This window comes from Oryctolagus cuniculus, chromosome 2, assembly GCF_051225735.1.
Source record: "Oryctolagus cuniculus isolate XC-2025 breed Fujian yellow rabbit chromosome 2, ASM5122573v1, whole genome shotgun sequence".
Classification (NCBI taxonomy): Eukaryota; Metazoa; Chordata; class Mammalia; order Lagomorpha; family Leporidae; genus Oryctolagus; species Oryctolagus cuniculus.
Window position 1 is genome coordinate 143,472,377 of NC_142868.1, and position 17,355 is coordinate 143,489,731.

At 43.5% G+C, this 17,355-nt stretch overlaps 1 pseudogene across 1 annotated transcript; it reads right to left on the minus strand.

Annotated features, from left to right (window-relative positions):
• Positions 1 to 7,135: 7,135 nt before the first annotated feature.
• Positions 7,136 to 16,692, minus strand: LOC127488498 (large ribosomal subunit protein uL3 pseudogene; annotated as a pseudogene). The gene has a single exon (XR_016230325.1). The product of XR_016230325.1 is annotated as a large ribosomal subunit protein uL3 pseudogene (transcript).
• Between the last annotated feature and the right edge of the window lie 663 nt (positions 16,693 to 17,355).

Here is a 17,355-nt window from a genome sequence, read left to right on the forward strand (position 1 = left end):
CCCCAGATGGCTGCAACAGCCAGGGCGGGCCAGGCAGAAGCCAGGAGCCAGGAGTTTATTCTGGGTGTCTCAATGTGAGTTTAGGGGCCCAAGCATTTGGGTCAGGCATATTGCTGCTTTCCCAGGCACATTAGCAGGGAGCTGGATCAGAAGTGGAACAGGGGCTGGCACTGTGGCATAGCAGGTAAAGCTGCCACTTGTAGTGCTGGCATCCCAGATGGGCACCAGTTCGAGTCCTGGCTGTTCCACTTCTGATCCAGCTCTCTGGTATGGCCTAGGAAAGCTGTAGAAGATGACAGAAGTCCTTGGACTCCTGCACCTGTGTGGGAGACCCAGAAGAAGCTCCTGGCTCCTAGCTTCAAATTGGCACAGCTCTGGCTGTTGCAGTTACTTGGGAAGTGAACTAGGGGATGGAAGACCTGTAAATTTCTCTTTCTCTCTGCCTCTGCCTCTCTGTAACTCCTCCTTTCAAATAAATAAATAAATAAATAAATATTTTTTAAAAATTGCCTATATAGGCGCTAACACTGTGGTGTAGTAGGTTAAGCTTCCATCTGTGGTACCGGCATCCCATATGGGGATGGCAGGGAACGGGGGGACAGTTCATGTTCAGGCCACTCCACTTCCAATCCAATTCTCTGCTATGGCCTGGGAAAGCAGAGGATGGCTCAAGTGCTTGGGCCCCTAGCAGCCCACATGGAAGACCCGGAAGAAGCTCCTGGCTTCTGGCTTTGGAATGGTCCATCTCTAACTGTGGGGCCATTTGGGGAGTGAACTAGCGGATGGAAGAACTTTCTATGTCTCTCCCTCTGTCTTCAAGTCTACCTCTCAAAAAATTTTTAAAAAGTCTTTTGAAAAAAAGCACTTAAAAATTGTCTACATAGTAGTCAAAGGAGTGGGTATACCATGATTTATCTATGATACTATTAGTGGATATTTTTCAGTATTACAAATAATACATTTTGTGCATGTATTATTTATTTAGGAAAAATAGCATTTTTTCTCAATATAAAAATTACTGAGCCAAAATGCTATGAGTATTTTATTGGCACATAATCATCTCATATTATTTTCTAAAAGATGATACTAAATTACAGTGCTACCAGTAATATAGGAATATACTAATTTTAACACATCCTCACTAGCAGTGGAATAGTTAAAAGGGAGAAAAATAAAAGACTAGACTAAAAAGTAAAAGAAATCTAATACACATTATATTATATGAGAAATCAATAAACAAGCAAGCATAAAACTCAAGCAATGTAGTGTTCTAAAAAGGCAATAAACATAGACCCGGGTCTATGAACAGACTCAATTACAACTCTGATTTTGTATGAATTACTTAACTTTGACCTCGGTCTCTTTAAATGTCAAATTTGAGAGTAGAACTACACCATAAACTCTGACTCCTCAAAGGACAAGAAACCAGTGCATATATCTCTGAGAATGTAGTCAAGGCTGGGCCCTTTTTGAAGAAAACAGTTCTAACCCCAGACACTGCAATTTCATAGAAAAGGGTCTATGAGCCTCAGTTTAAGAAATCTATACCAGATGATCTCTAAGGTCCCTTCTCTATCCGAACATTTACCTAAGATTTTATTTTATAGCTCAGTACAATTTTTCTGGCTAAACAAATACTTTTTAGTAGATAAAAATGACATTTTCATAGATTACTATTCAGCAATTAAACTACAGTTATTGGATAGTCAGTATAATTAATTATAACAATGAAAACAAGAGTTTCAAAACAAGTAAAATATGACAAATGTTACAATGTATGTGATTTTAAAATAGAAAAATATTTTTATGGGTGTACATTTTTATAGTAAATTACAGATAATATAGACAGATATATAGACATATCTCAATATATATATAATATAAATATAGATAAGGATATACATCAATTCATTAGAAGTGCTAAAATATCAAGCAGCATTAGAGAGGACTTCATCTGTAACTGCAATATTTTTTATCTTTAAAAAAATCAGGGGGGCCGGCGCCGCGACTCACTAGGCTAATCCTCCGCCTGCGGTGCTGGCACTCTGGGTTCTAGCCCCGATTGGGGCACCGGTTCTGTCCTGGTTGCTCCTCTTCCAGTCCAGCTCTCTGCTGTGGCCAGGGAAGGCAGTGGAGGATGGCCCAAGTCCTTGGGCCCTGCACCTGCATGGGAGACCATGAGGAAGCACCTGGCTCCTGGCTTTGGATCCACACAGCGCACCGGCCATAGTGGCCATTTGGGGAGTGGACCAACAGAAGGAAGACCTTTCTCTCCATGTCTCTCTCTCTGTCTAACTCTGCCTGTCAAAAAAATAAAAAATAAAAAAAAAAATCAGGGGGCCGGCACTGTGGCACAGCAGGTTAAAGCCCTGGCCTGAAGCGCTGGCATCCCACATGGATGCTGTGGTTCGAGTCCCAGCTGCTCCACTTCTGATCCAGCTCTCTGCTATGGCCTGGGAAAGCAGTAGAAGATGGCCCAAGTCCTTGGGCCCCTGCACCCATGTGGGAGACCCAGATGAAACTCCTGGCTCCTGGCTTCGGATTGGCACGTATCAGGCTGCTGCAGTTATCTGGGGCGTGAATCAGTGGGTGGAAGACCTCTCTCTCTGTCTCTACCTCTCTCTGTAACTCTTTGAAATAAATAAATCTTTAAAAAAATCAAAAAATAGAAACCTAATGTGAGCTACACGTGATTTCAAATTTTCTGGTACCTACTTCTTTAAAAAAAATAAACTGAAATTAATTTTAATAATTAGAATAATAACATTAAATTTAATATTTAATAATCAAGTGTATCTAAAATATTTTAACATGCAATAGATATATTTATTAATGGGACAATTTGCAATGTGTTTGTACAAGGGCTTTAAAACCCTGTGGGTGTGTATTTCACACTTACAGGACATCTCAGTGATTAGCGCCTACCATGCTGGATATTGCAGTTCCAGGTGTTTTTTTTTTTTTTTTTTAAGATTTTTTTATTTATTTGAAAGGCAGAGTTACAGAGAGGCAGAAGCAGAGAGAGACAGAAATAAAGAAGTCTTCCATCTGATGGTTCACTCTGCAGATGGCCGCAACAGCAGGAGCTGGGCCCATCTGAAGCCAGGAGCCAGGAGCTTCTAGGTCTCCCACATGGGCGCAGGGACCCAAGGACTTGGGCCATCCTCCACTGCTTTCCCAGGCCACAGCAGAGAGCTGGATCAGAAGTGGAGCAGCTGGGACTCCAACCCACATCCGTATGGGATGCTGGCCCTGCAGGCAGCAGCCCTACCCTCTATGCTACAGCACCAGCCCCTTCAGTTGTTTTTCAATAATGCATTCGATTAGGCAATCACATATGTGATAGCCACTTCAGTACGTTAATAAGGCCACCAAAACAGGAGTTAAATTTAGATATTAATCATACTTCCCTAAGTCCAGGAAATGTGTTTGCTTGTTGACTTAAATGTCATGTATTTATGTCAACTCCAACACTCCTGAGCCTATCCTTCAAATTTTATCTTTAGAAAGGTCTGTAGAATTTGAAAGACCTTTGTAGATGGAATTTGTGTCTTTGAAAACATTGCTGAACTCGAGCATGATCTTTGCAAAATCCCTACATCTGTCTTTAACTTTGTGTAGTCATAGCGTCCAAGGAGCTGCAACAAAGTTTTTGTGCAATCAACAGCTGCATGAGGGTGGAGATTTCTTCACTTCTGTATTCCCAACCTCAAGATGGCAATTAATATTCTACAAGTGACCTGCTTTTGAGTCAGTAGAATATTTCCAGAAAAAAATTGTAATGTAACTATTAATCAGCTTTCTTGAGGTTTTGCATTTATCATGTCTTTTAATGGTTCTACAGTCATCTAGGTATAAATCCATTTATTATCCCATCCTTGATTAATTTTGTAATTTATCTTTGAAAATAAACAATTTACTGACCACCTTTCTGCACTTTGTACTGTGCTGAGAGACTAGTCTAAAGAAACAGGATTTGTTTCTTGGCCAGAAACAAAAGAGTACAGTCTAGTTGGGGAGATAAGACCAATAAACCTGAAACAATTGCGTCCTTGAAACTTCTGACTCTATCAAACACAGAACAATTAAATGCTGAGCTACATAGGACTGACAATGAAAGTAATTGGAGTTCAGAGGCAAGGAAGATTTGCTGGAAGAGCTGAAAAGTGCTTCCGTAATGTGTTTAAATCAGTGTATCCGGTTGGTTCTGCTGAGAGACCCGTGCAGGGGCTTTGGCTGCTCTACCACAGAGGGGATCTGGTCTGCCCACAGCAGCCAGGACCAGAGTGGGAGGCCCTCTGCCTCCATGCATTAATACCACCAAAGGAACGTCTCCCCTCTCACAGAAGCTAAGGGCACAGAGGCGCGGCACACAGCACTGCCATGGACTGGCTATCACTGCTCTACACCTGTAGTCCCATTGTGACTCTTTCCTGGAGATTTTACTTCATCCAGCCTGATGTACATTATTTTTGCTTCTCCTCCTACCCCTAAACTAAATGATAATGACAGTTGAACACAGTGAGTTTCCTCAAGTGATGCAATATGAAGTACAGATCTCACAGAAGTACATAGTACTCTCGCCAAATATATTTAAGACAAATCAACATAAGCCTTTAAATCTAGCTTCCAGTTTACAAGATATACTGGAAGAACGAGTTAAACAGTGCTACAAGGAAACTATCACAGAAATCTACTACATGGATTATTCTGTGAGACAAATAACTTGATCTTTGCAAAAAGGATATTCAAGATTAAAAGTGACTTAAGAGAAGTAACAATCAGATGCAATGCATGGTTTTTTGATGGGATCCCCATTTGAATAAACCAATTATAAAAGATGTTTTGGGAATGATTGAGGAACAGAAAATGGACTGGTATTAAATACTTTTGGGAGTTTATTGTTAATTTTTAAAATATAGTAATACAATTACAGATATATATATGAAAATGCCCTCACTTTTTGGAGATGATTGAAATGATGTCCATAATTTATTTTTTAAAAGACTTATTTACTTATTTGAAAGGCAGAGTGTGGAGAGAAAGGGAGAGAGAAAGAAATATCTTTTATTTGCTGGCTCACTCCCCAAACAGCAGCTGGGAACCACCAACACCAGTTCCTTGGCTAGACCAGGCTAAAGGTAGGAGTTAGGAACTGCATCTGGGACTCACCTGTGGGTGGCAAAAACCTAAATACTTGGGTAATCACCTGCTACCTCCCAGGATGCATAACAGGAAGCTAGATTGGAAGCAGAGTAGCTGGGACTCAAACCAGGCACTCTGATATGGGACACAGGCGTTCCAAGTGGTAGCTTAACCTGCTGCACCACAATGCCTGCCATCATGATTTATTTTTAAATGGAACGGGGAAAAAACATATACCTGGACAAAAATGAAAATATGGCAAAATGTTAGCAATAACTGTATTTAATCTAGGTCTATTAAAATAGTCTATTTTTTGCTATTTGTAATATTTTCCATAATGAGAAGTAAAAGAAAATACTATTAAGAAATACTTGAGTATACAGAAGAGGCTTGGATTTATTTATTTCCAAATGATTGCATTCCCCAAGTAATCATTGTCAAATACACATTTCCAGTCTTGGAGCAGATCTTGTAAACAGTGATCTTGAAAAGGGTTTTAAAGATGCAGAAAGGAGAAATCAAACACAGACTGCGACTTCTGAATCAATTGTAACTAGCTTAAACCGTCTAATGTGCACAAATACAGTAGAATTACAACTCTGCTCAATAAGCAAGGGTTCTAATGCAGTGTTAGTAAGAGAACAGTAGAAAGTATATTACTATAAGAGCACTATTTAAGTGGCAGCATCAGCTGAGGCCTTCTGTGACTTTTCAGTTCTGTTCCCTCTAGCTGGAATGCCCTTCTTCGTGCTTTTTACAATGGACAGTCCTGTTTGCTTTGGACAGCTGAGGATCTGAGCCTCTTGGCTGTGTTTGGGAAAATCTTCAACTTCACCTGAGGTGGAAGCCAAAGCATTCCTTCCAGTATAAAAGCTGAATATGTCAGTGTGGAGAATTAGTGAGAGCTGCTTTTGTGTGTGTGTGTCACTTCTTATATTGGGAGAGGGAGCTTATCTGTCATCGTGGACCTATCAGGTAGATGAGCCTTCAATGATTTTAGAGACCCGTGGGTACTCCTCAGAGCAGAACATTCCAGCTGAGTGTTGGCAGCCTACAGAATATTCAAATACAATAATGGCGGCTGCTATTTTAAATCCTAAGGTGGTTTGTTATGCAGCAATGGATAATGAAACAAGCAACTACCTACTTACCCAGCTTCCTTTGCAGGAGGTGTAGACATGTGACTTAGGCTAAGCTGATCAGATATCTCTACTCAGGATTTGGTTTAGGAGCTAATAACATACAGAAGAAGGAACCACAGAGAACTTTTTTCTGACAGTGAAGTTTGCTGTTGCAGCCAGACTGAACTTCCAAGGCACCAGTAGGGGGCTGTTATCGAAAGGTCAAGGTCAGTGGTTCTGGCAACAGCAGTTTGAGCAGCACCCTCACTAGACCAGATATCTGGTATGATTTGGGAGGGTCTGTAGCTGTGTGGACTCTGAGCCTTGTTCTTACCCAGAGAGCTCTGTGAGCTCCCTAACGTCATTTAGTAAATTTCTTTTCTTTTTGATCAGTCAATGTTGATGGCTGTTGCTTGTGGCTAGGACCTCTGACATGTATTTTAAAAAGCTGCTTCCTATTTTTTTTCTTAAGGTAAACTTAAAAGCTTGTGAATTACTCCTCCTGGAAGCCTTGGTTGACATCTTTTCCCCAGACCTCACCTCCAGACTTGTGGCGCTTCTTCTAAACCCTTGCAGGGTCTTGTATGTATCTACAATATTGGTCTTTTTGTATCCACTGGAATTTCAAATTTCCTAAAATGCCTACCTTGTAAAAGTGATAACTTTAAAGGAAACAGCTGAAATTGTCATCGCTGTATCTTTAGTGTCCAGAACAGTGTCTGTATAACATTGGTTGGATGAATGAATAATTGGATGAATGATATGATATGAAATTTAGTGTGTTTAGAAGAGTGACATAGATAGGCATCATTTCAAAGGTTTCGATTTACCATTCACATTCTTGTAAGAGAACATTGATAAGGCTAAACTGACAATAAAAATGGAGCAAATTTTATTATATTGCTTTTCAAAAATAACACTGTGAATTCTTTGGTGATACTGGTATCCATAATATAAATGGACTCGTTCTCAACTTAGTAACTGTTTCCTTTTTGTGTACTGCTGGAAAAATTTTCATTGTTATTCCAATGATGACTTTTATTCTTTTTGATGTAAAAATGTTTAAAGTGTGGGCTTTAAAAATCCACTTAGATGATATTCTCTAGAGCACTTTAATCTAACTATGTGAGCAGAAGAGCTGTATAAGGAAAATTATTTTAGAAATAGAGATGATAGATACGTATCATGGTGCCTTCAGCCTTTGCTTGTTTAGTGAAGTCATGGCAAACTTATTCTCATTTGAAAAGAGCATGCGATTAAAGATGAATTCAAATATTTAGATGATCCAATTCCTGCTACTGTGTCAGGATTTGACCATTGCATCAGGATCTCCAGGCACTGGGGCACTGGCACCTGTGTCATTTGGAGTTTCACAGGTGATGGGGTATGTACTAAAAGTTCAGAATTAAGACAAGGGACCAATTATTTTCTTTTGGCTTTTAGCATATTATTTAATCACTTAAATTCCAGGTGCTGTGGGTACATAAAGATGAATGAGGTGCTCTGTTGCCCTCCAGGAATTTGCAACCTGGTATCAGGTACATGCGGAGGTTCTGTATGTGTCGTGTGCACTTTTTTTGTGTGTTGTATACCTCAATAAAACAATTATTTATAAATAATTCTCTCTACCTCATGAACATAAGTGAGGTCCAGGTGAAATGTTCCCTAGGTTTAAGTAAGTAAAGTACTGAAGTTAAGGCTTGAGACACAGTAAATACCAGCAAAGATGAGCTTTTTGCTGTCCCTGCCAATGGGGGGACAGACCAGTCTCTTCTGGCTACATTAGCTGCAATGCATTTGAGACAGACAAGTCATGCCAAAAGACCATGGTGTACTTTGGAACTCAGTGGGCTCAGGACTCCTGAACACAGGTTCAAGTGGATCAGAGTTCCAGCTGTTGCAATGCCCTTTTTCCCTGTGGTTCATAAGGCTGTTCCCAGAGAGGGGGAAGGCAGGGATGAATCTTGGGTTGTACTCAGGTGTAGAGAAAAAGATCCTGTAAAATACACATGCCAAGGAACTGGTGTTGGTGGTTCCATCCCCTGGGACGTTCTCTGAGCTTACCCAGTGCTTCCCCTCCCCCTTACCCCACTGGAAAGCCACTTTATTGCAAAACCACCAGCTGCATAATCTGTTCCCCAGGACGTTACTGTCCTTCTTCCTTGGCAATCTTGTTTATCTTAAGTGGTCCCATGAATGCTGCCTTCTCCTCCACAGTTTGCAAGCGGCCATGGCCAAACTTGGAGGTGGTGTTGATGAACTTGAGGTCAATCTTGTCCAGGGCCCGCTACTTGGTCTGCACCAGCAGGGACTTGAGGAGGGGAGCACTCGCTTCTTGGTCCCCACCACACAGCCTTTCAGCATGACAAAGTCGTTGGTCACTTCACCGTAATGCACAAAGCCACCCAGAGGTTGATGCTCTTGTCGGGCAGGTCGTGGTCAGTGCAGGCATTGTCCTTCATCAGGTAGCCCTGCCTGATCTTGTGGATCTTCTTGTTGATCTCTGTGTGGTGATGGTAGCCTTTCTGCTCAGTCCGCACCACAGAGAGGGCCACTCGCGCAGGGTGACAAGCCCCAGTGCAGGTGACCTTGTGCAGCCCCTAGTGGGTGCTGTGGGGCAGCTTCTTGGTGTGCCAGCGGCTGGTGACCCCTTTGTAGCCCTTGCCCTTGGTCACACCAATGACATAGATCATCTCGTCCTGGCCAAACACTTGGTTCAGCAGGATCTGCTGCTCCAGCCCTCCTGGCCCAGTCTAGTTTCTCAGGCAGGGTGCCGCCGTTCACCTGGCTCTGCGTCAGGTGGGCCTGCTTCAGCCATCGAGGAAGCAGGTGCATCTGCATGTGGGTGATGATGTGGATGACCCAGCAGTGCTTCTTCCTGCTGCTGAAGTCCTCCGCTGCTCCTGGCCGATGTCACCCTGCCATTTCCTGCGCTACTTGGTGAAGGCCTTCTTCGACTTGTGCCAGTGCTTGTAAAAGTGCCTTTTGCACTCTTCACTGGTATGCTAAGCAAAAATGGTCTTGAAGGTATGGAGGCTTCGCAGGGTCCCCACGTAGCCCACGATGCCTACATCTACCATGGGTGGGGTCTCCACGATGGCCACAGCCTCCACAACTTCCTTCTTGTTCACCTTGGAGCGCAGCTGTTGACCTCCCGCACTACGTGAGTCATGCCGGCCTTGGAGCCCAGGAAGGTGGTGAGGTGCAGGGGCTTGGTAGCTCTTCACTTTCCCCCGATGCCTGCTGCTGCACTTCCCAGGCAAGAAGCCCAGGGACCTATGTCTGGGCGTGGAGAACTTCCAGTGAGACATCTCACTGCCAATCCGCCAGTAGAGGCTTACCTGGTGCTTTCATCCTTGCATGAGTATTAAGCACATGGGTAACTCAAATGCTTACCTAATGCATATGCACATATGTCGGGAAAGCATCAGCACTGTTGCATCTGTGTTACCTCCCTCAGAAAGGCATCCATCCTGAGCATCTTGTGCACTGATCTTATGGAGGCACCTACTCAGAGAGACCCAGTTATCCACCTTTTTTTTTTTTTTTTTAAACAGGAAGTTGCCTCTTTTTTTTGACAGGCAGAGTGGACAGTGAGAGAGAAACAGAGAGAAAGGTCTTCCTTTTTGCCGTTGGTTCACCCTCCAATGGCTGCCGCGGCCATCCTCCACTGCACTCCCTGGCCACAGCAGAGAGCTGGCCTGGAAGAGGGGCAACCGAGACAGAATCCGGCGCCCCGACCAGGACTAGAACCCAGTGTGCTGGTGCCGCAAGGTGGAGGATTAGCCTATTGAGCCGCGGCGCCGGCTTATCCATCCTTTTAACCGATTAGAGAAGCATTACTGCAGCTCACTCCTGCCAGTCCCATCATGCATCAGCCAACTGGACTGGCAGTCACGCACATTCTGAAGCTTTGAATCTCTCAGTCAGGTAGGGCATCCACTCTCTGGTGGTGTATTTTTTAAGTCTCCCTTTGTTGATCTGGGTTTGTGGATCGCCTCTTTGTATGCTAGCCATTTTGCCATCTATTGTTTTTTTCCCCAGTGCAGTCCCAAAATTCAACCTCAAAACTACTTCTAGAGTACCTATCTGTACTACAAATCTAATTGTGTCATTTATCACCAAAAACACTTCACTGGTTTCTCCCAGCCTGCCTGCATGATAAACACAGAAATCTTATACTTAATAAGATCTTTCATAATTTGCTGTCGGCTTCCTGTTATACTTCTTCAGATGCATTCAATTACTTGGAGCTCCACATTTTTCAATCACGCATGTATTTTCTTTTACCTCTGCCTAGAACACTGTTCCCTTTTCAGTCTGCGTAATGACTCCAAGTCCTATAAGACTTGCTCAGACATCAGCATCTTTGGGAAGATGTTCTGACTCACTGCCCTGAAAATGCAGTTGTTCTGTGCCCCGGAGCACACTCGGGAACACTAATCACATGGCACCATAATAATTAAGGTCTCTGAAAGTAAATAAAGGCGAAGTCAGGTAACATGAGACGTTGATGTTAACATTATCAAAATTAAGCACACATATTGGTGAGGTCCAGGGAACAATCAGTTAACATCAGTGCTACTCACACTTGAATGTTGAGAATCCTGTTAAAATGCAGAAACCAATTTAGCTGGTCTGGGATGGGACTTGAGATATTAATTTTTCTGTTTTTTTTTTAATGATTTATTTATTTGAAAGTCAAAATTACAGATAGAGAGATGTGAGAGAGAGAGAGAGAGAGAGAAGAGAGAGAGAGATCTTCCCTTCACTGATGCTCTCCGCATAATGCTACAATAGCCAAGGCTGGGCCAGAAGCCAGGAGCTTCATCCGAGTCTTGCCATATGGATACAGGGGCAAAAGCACCTGGACCATATTCAGCTGCTTTTCCCAGGCCATTAGCAGGGAGCTGGATTGGAAGTGGAGCGGCTGGGTCACTAACCAATGCCCATATGGAATGCCGTTGCTGTAGGCAGCAGCTTTATCTGCTATTCCATAACGCCGGTCCCAAAATACTGCATTTCTAACGAGCACCCAGGCAATGCCAACGGTACTGGTTGGAGGCGCACCCTGAGTAGCAAGAGTTTACACTATGGAAAGGGCACTATCTTCGGTGTTGGAACTTCTGAAAATTCGGCACGCTGTCACTCCTGCTGAGGAAGAGGCTCGTGGTCTCGCTGGAGAGCTAGGACACACGTCTAAAAAGGCGGACAATGGTCAGGTAACACAGTGAAGTCCTGCTCTCACTGGATCTTTTTTAAATTTGAGAGGCAACGAGCACACATGGTTGGGGAAGTGGGGGGAAGAGCGAGAGCGAGAGTCTTACCAATAGTTCACATCACAAATATTATCTACAATGGCTGGGCCTGGGCTGGGCCAAAGGCAGAAACTCAATCCAGGTCTCCCTCATGGTCAGCAGGAACCCAATTATTTGAGCAGCTACTGCCGCCTCCCAGGGTCTGCATTAGCAGGTAGCTGGAACCAGGAGCTGGAGCTGGGTATCAAACCCAGGTGCTTCAGTGTGGGACATTGGTGACTCAAGTGCTATGCCACATGCCTGCCCCCTTCCCCTTCTCTTTTTAAGGTATGAGAATAGTTACTATTGGGCCGGTGCCCAATAGTGGCTCATTTGGTTAATCCTCCACCTGCAGCACGAGCATCTCATATGGGTGCCAGGTTCTAGTCCCGGTTGCTCCTCTTCCAGTTCAGCTCTCTGCTGTGGCCCAGGAAGGCAGTGGAGGATGACAGGTGCTTGGGCCCCTGTACCCGCATGGGAGACCAGGAGGAAGCACCTGGCTCCTGGCTTCGGATTGGCACAGTGCCAGCCGTGGTGGCCATTTGAGGGGGTGAACCAATGGAAGGAAGATCTTTCTCTCTGTCTTTCTCACTAACTCTGACAAATAATAATTAAAAAATAAATAAATAAAAGAATAGTTACTATTGACTCTGCAGAATAGTTACTATTGACTCTGCTGTTTCATTTTACTATAAGGTTCAGTTAACATACCAGATCAGTCAACACCTAGACATTAGAGACAAGCAATTTAAGAAGGGTGATCTTGGCTTACGGAGTGGAGGTTCACATTCAGGATCTGGTGGCCCCATTAGTCTGGCATCTGAGAGAGGTTGGCAATGGTGGAGCACGTGTGGAGGAACAATCTCACGGTGAGTGAGGAACATAGAGAAGCTGAGCCAAACCTAGCTTTGTTTATTTGTTTGTTTGTTTATTATTTCTTTGTTTATTTAACCAACCCTCTGGTGGGAACTACCTTCTAAGATCAAGCCACCATGAATGAAAGACATCCCATTGGGCCTACCTCCTAGCCATCATAATTAGATCAAGCCTCCACCGTAATTCATCAATCATTAGCCTTAACCATTAACCATCAGCATAAGACTGTGGAGTTTAGGGGACAGTGTTATGGTGCAGAGGGTTAAGCTGCCATTTCCTATGCTTTCATCTCATATCAGAGCACCAATGCAAGTCCCAGCTTCTCCAGTTCAGATCCAGCTTCTTGCTAATGTGCTTGGGAAAGCAGTGGAAGATGCCTCATGTACTTGGGCCCCTGCTACCCACACTGATGGAGTTCAGGATTCCTGGTTTAGGCCCGGCCCAGCCCTGGCCATTGTGGCTATTTGGGTAGTGAAACCAGTGGAAGGAAGGTTTCTGTTTCTCCCTCTCCCCCTCTGTACTCTGCCTTTCAAACAAGCAAACAAATAAATAGATCTTAAAAAAAATATACCTCTTTGGGGCTTCAATGTCTTCAGGAGCCTGGGGAGCCAAGTCCTGTTGAATTCATAATACACTCTGAGAGATCAAATCATACATACCCAGAGACACTCAAGGCCACCCATATCCACAGAACCACAGAGGCAGTATTCTAAATGTTTCAGAGTTCAATATGCATTTTGAGAAAATGCAGAAAATATCTATGCCAGTGAGTACCATGAACTATCTTGGCACCTGCACACAAGGAGCAAGTACAAGAACATTAACTGCAGCTCTGCATATGACAATCTAACTGCTCACTCACAGAGAGATGGGTAAATAAAATGTGGTTATTCACACTCATCAAAAATGAACTAGAGCTGCATGGATAAACACAAATAAATCTCAAAAACAATGTTAACTGAAAAGAAAAGCAAGATGCTAATGAATACACAAAGCACAAAATTGTTCATGTAAATTTAACATAAAATAATACATATATATGTTATTTTATAATATAAAAATATGCATAGAAAATATTACATATCAAAGTTCACGATAACACATCTCTGGAAAGGGAGGTAAGGGTTGGGAGGCTAGACTTCACTCTGGGAAGGCAAATTGAGCAAGGGAGAAGTTTGCTGATAAGTAAGTACTGGGCCTGCATTGTGGTATAGTGGGTTAAGCTGCTGCCTGCAATGCCAGCATCCCATATGGGCACAGTTCCAGTCCCAGTTGCTCCCTGCTTTGGATCCAGCTCCCTGCTAATGCAAATGGGAAAGCAGTAGAGGATGGCTCAAGTCCTTGGGCCCCTGCACCCATATAGGAGACCTAGAAGATGCTCCTGGTTCCTGGCTCCTGGCTCCTGGCTCCTGGCTCCTGGCTCCTGGCTCCTGGCCTGGCCCAACCCTGGTCATTGTGGTCATTTGGGGAGTGAACCAACAGATGGAAATCTCCCTCTCCCTCTCCATATCTCTGTGGCTCTGCCCTTCAAATAAATAAATTCTTCCTAAAAATAGGTGAGTACCAGACCCTATGCTCTGCAGCAATACTAACAGTAGAAGAGGGGTCAGCGTCCAAGTATTGCAAGGTTCTTCCTCCCTGTGGTTCACAAAGTAGCTCCTATGGTGGAGGGGCAGGACTGTGTCTTGGGCTATACTAAGGTGTAAAAGAGAACCTGTAAAACCCATACGCCAAGGAACTGGGGTTGGTGTTCCCAGCCCCTGGCTGGTGAGCCCTCTCCTTCCTTGCTGCGATGTAGTTCCTATGAATAGCAAAAGCTTATAAACACACACACACATATTTAACAAAGGAAGATAACACTATAAACAGTATTTTATGACCTACATTTTTTTCTATAAGAAATATATTGGGTACATTTTCCCATGTAAGGATATAAAAGCCTATTCTAGCTTCTTTAGTGGCTGTATTATATTTCATTGACTGAAAATACCCATTAATTAAATCCATCTCCTGTTGAGGTATATTTATGTTTCAATAGCATATATTACAAATAACACTGGAACATTCTCCTTCTGTGCCTTTGAGAACTCGTGCCACTACTTCCTAGAACTGGAACTGCAAGATCTAAGAGTGTATTAGTGTTGTGTGACAATACAAATATCTGAGAGAAGCTAGTTATGATGGAAAAAGGCCTATTCTGGCTCTTGTTTTGGGGGTCCACAGTCCAAGACTGGGTGGCCTCACTGGTCTGAAGTATGAAGAGGGGTACATGGAAGAACAAGTGCGGAGGAAAGATCGTATGCAGAGCCAGGAAGAAGACAGGGAATGTGCTTACGGTTCCTATCCACGTGTCCTCTCCTCATTTATTCCATCACTGGGGCTTCCATTCCAGCAATCTAATCACTTTCCAAAGGCCCAACCTTCAGACAGAATAATTGAATCGAGTCTCCACCCTCTTTAGTTCCATTAACTTACGAGTTTGCTTGAGCTGGGGAGCCAAGTCATGTTCAAACCATAGCAAAGGGTGTGCGTATGTTGGGGTTGTCTATACTATAAATTATTAAAATTAGATGAAATAAAATTGCCTTGTGACTGTCAAGCTATAAAACCAACACACTATTGATCAAAGCAGAAATACATGAAGCTATCCTCAAGAGAACAGGTGTTAATACGACTGAAGATACAAACATGCCACAGGGTATGTCACTTAGAAGGGGGTTGGCTGAACTGTCCACATGGAAATCAGAGAGCCGGGCAAGCAAATACCTAGTCCATGGGAGAGAACGCTTGGCTCTCAACCATGCGGGTAAATAGGTCTTTCCCTGTTGTGGAGCAGGAAGCATCAGCTGATCACGGTTTGATGACAAGCCAGCTAACTCTCGACCTCACTCTGCCACTTTCTGCTGAGAATTTGATTTCTCAGAAAGGTTTGTCTATGGACAGAAAGTGCTGGCCTAGAAAACACTGCTTGAAATTTGTCCTCCTTGTAGTAAAGTAATTAACTGATATTCTAGTCAGTCTTTTGAAAGTGTGGTCAGCATGAGTCAGACTACTGGAGCCTGCTTGCTCCTTCCCAGATGCCTGTGACAAAGGGAGCAGGAATGCAGAAACCCTCCTGGAGGAGGAATATCAAAGGAGAGTGTCACAAAAACCTATGGCAAACACTAAAGAGTCATAACATTTTAGAAGCATGTTCTTTAAAATCGGGAATAAGACAAAGATGTCTGCTGTTACTTTTATTTCGCACCATATTGGAGGCCCTAGCCAGCAGGGTAAAGCATGCATTCAATATATGCAGGGCAGTCATTTGGCTTAGCCGGTAGAATGCGGGCTGGGAAGCCTGCATCCCATTTCAGTTTCAGGGTTTGATCCCTGGCTTCAGCTCCTGATTCCAGCTTCCTGGTAATGCGAAACCTGGGAGGCAGCAGGTGACGACTCAAATAATTAGGTTCCTGCCACCCTTGTGGGAGACCTGAATTGAGTTTCTGGCTCCCAGCTTCAGTCTAGCCCTTTTTTGTTGTGGGCATTTGGGGAGTGAACCAGCAGATGGGAGCTATCTCCGATGTCTGTCTGTCCCTCAGTGTCTCTCTGCCTCTCAAATAACATAGATATGGGGACAGCAAAGTCAAAGGTAGTATGAATGGCCATATAAAAACAAAGACTGGCGGGCGCCACGGCTCACTAGGCTAATCCTCCGCCTTGCGGAGCCGGCACACCGGGTGCTAGTCCCGGTTGGGGCACCAGATTCTGTCCCGGTTGCCCCTCTTCCAGGCCAGCTCTCTGCTGTGGCCAGGGAGTGCAGTGGAGGATGGCCCAAGTACTTGGGCCCTGCACCCCCTGGGAGACCAGGAGAAGCACCTGGCTCCTGCCTTCGGATCGGCGTGATGCGCCGGCCGCAGCGCACCGGCCACGGCAGCCATTGGAGGGTGAACCAACGGCAAAGGAAGACCTTTCTCTCTGTCTCTCTCTCTCACTGTCCACTCTGCCTGTCAAAAAACAAAACAAAACAAAACAAAACAAAACAAAAACAAAGACTGCTCTACATATTATTGGAGCTCAACGAGTTTACTACACATATGATTAACATGTAAGAATCTTTGCATGGCTATATATAAGCTACAGTGAGAAAAATATAATTTAAATATATATGTCATTTATAAAAGCAACAAAAATATAAAGAGTTTAAAAAGTAAATCTAATAAAAATGGGCAAGATCCTATGGAGGGAAAGAATAAATCTTTATCAAAATACATTAAAGTCAACCTCGACAAAGAAAGAAGTACACCATATTCACAGAAAAGGAATCCACTATGGTAAAGCCATTAGTTTTCCATAAATAAATCTATGAATTTCATGAATTTCCCATAATAATTCAATAAATTTTTGGTGCTAAATTTAACAAGCAAATTTCTTTGAAGAAGAAAGGATCAAGAAAAATACAAATTTGAAAAAATGGGTCCCTTCACCCTGTAAGAAATCAAGCCTTACTATAAAGCAATGAGATATGGGGCCAGACTAGAGGCTATAATGTTAAAGACAATATGCATTAGCTCAAGCACACACATGCAAACCCATGGGGTGGAAAATAGGGCTCAGAAACACAACTGCAGAAAGCCAGAAATTGGGTATATTACAGAGCTGTCCTTGCAGATGAGGGGTGAAAGAACAGACAATGGGAAAATGGTTTGGTCGAAGCTGGTTATTTGCATTTTCCATCCAGTCATAAAACCAGAACCATATTTTGTTATAGATGAGCAATAAATTCCAGGTAGATAAAAATTTGGTCTGGGGGCTGGCATTGTGCCGTAGCAGGTAAAGCTGCTACCTGCAATGCTGGCATCCCATATGGGTACTGGTTCAAGTTCTGGCTGCTCCACTTCCCATCCAGCTCTTTGCTATGGCTAGGAATGCAGTAG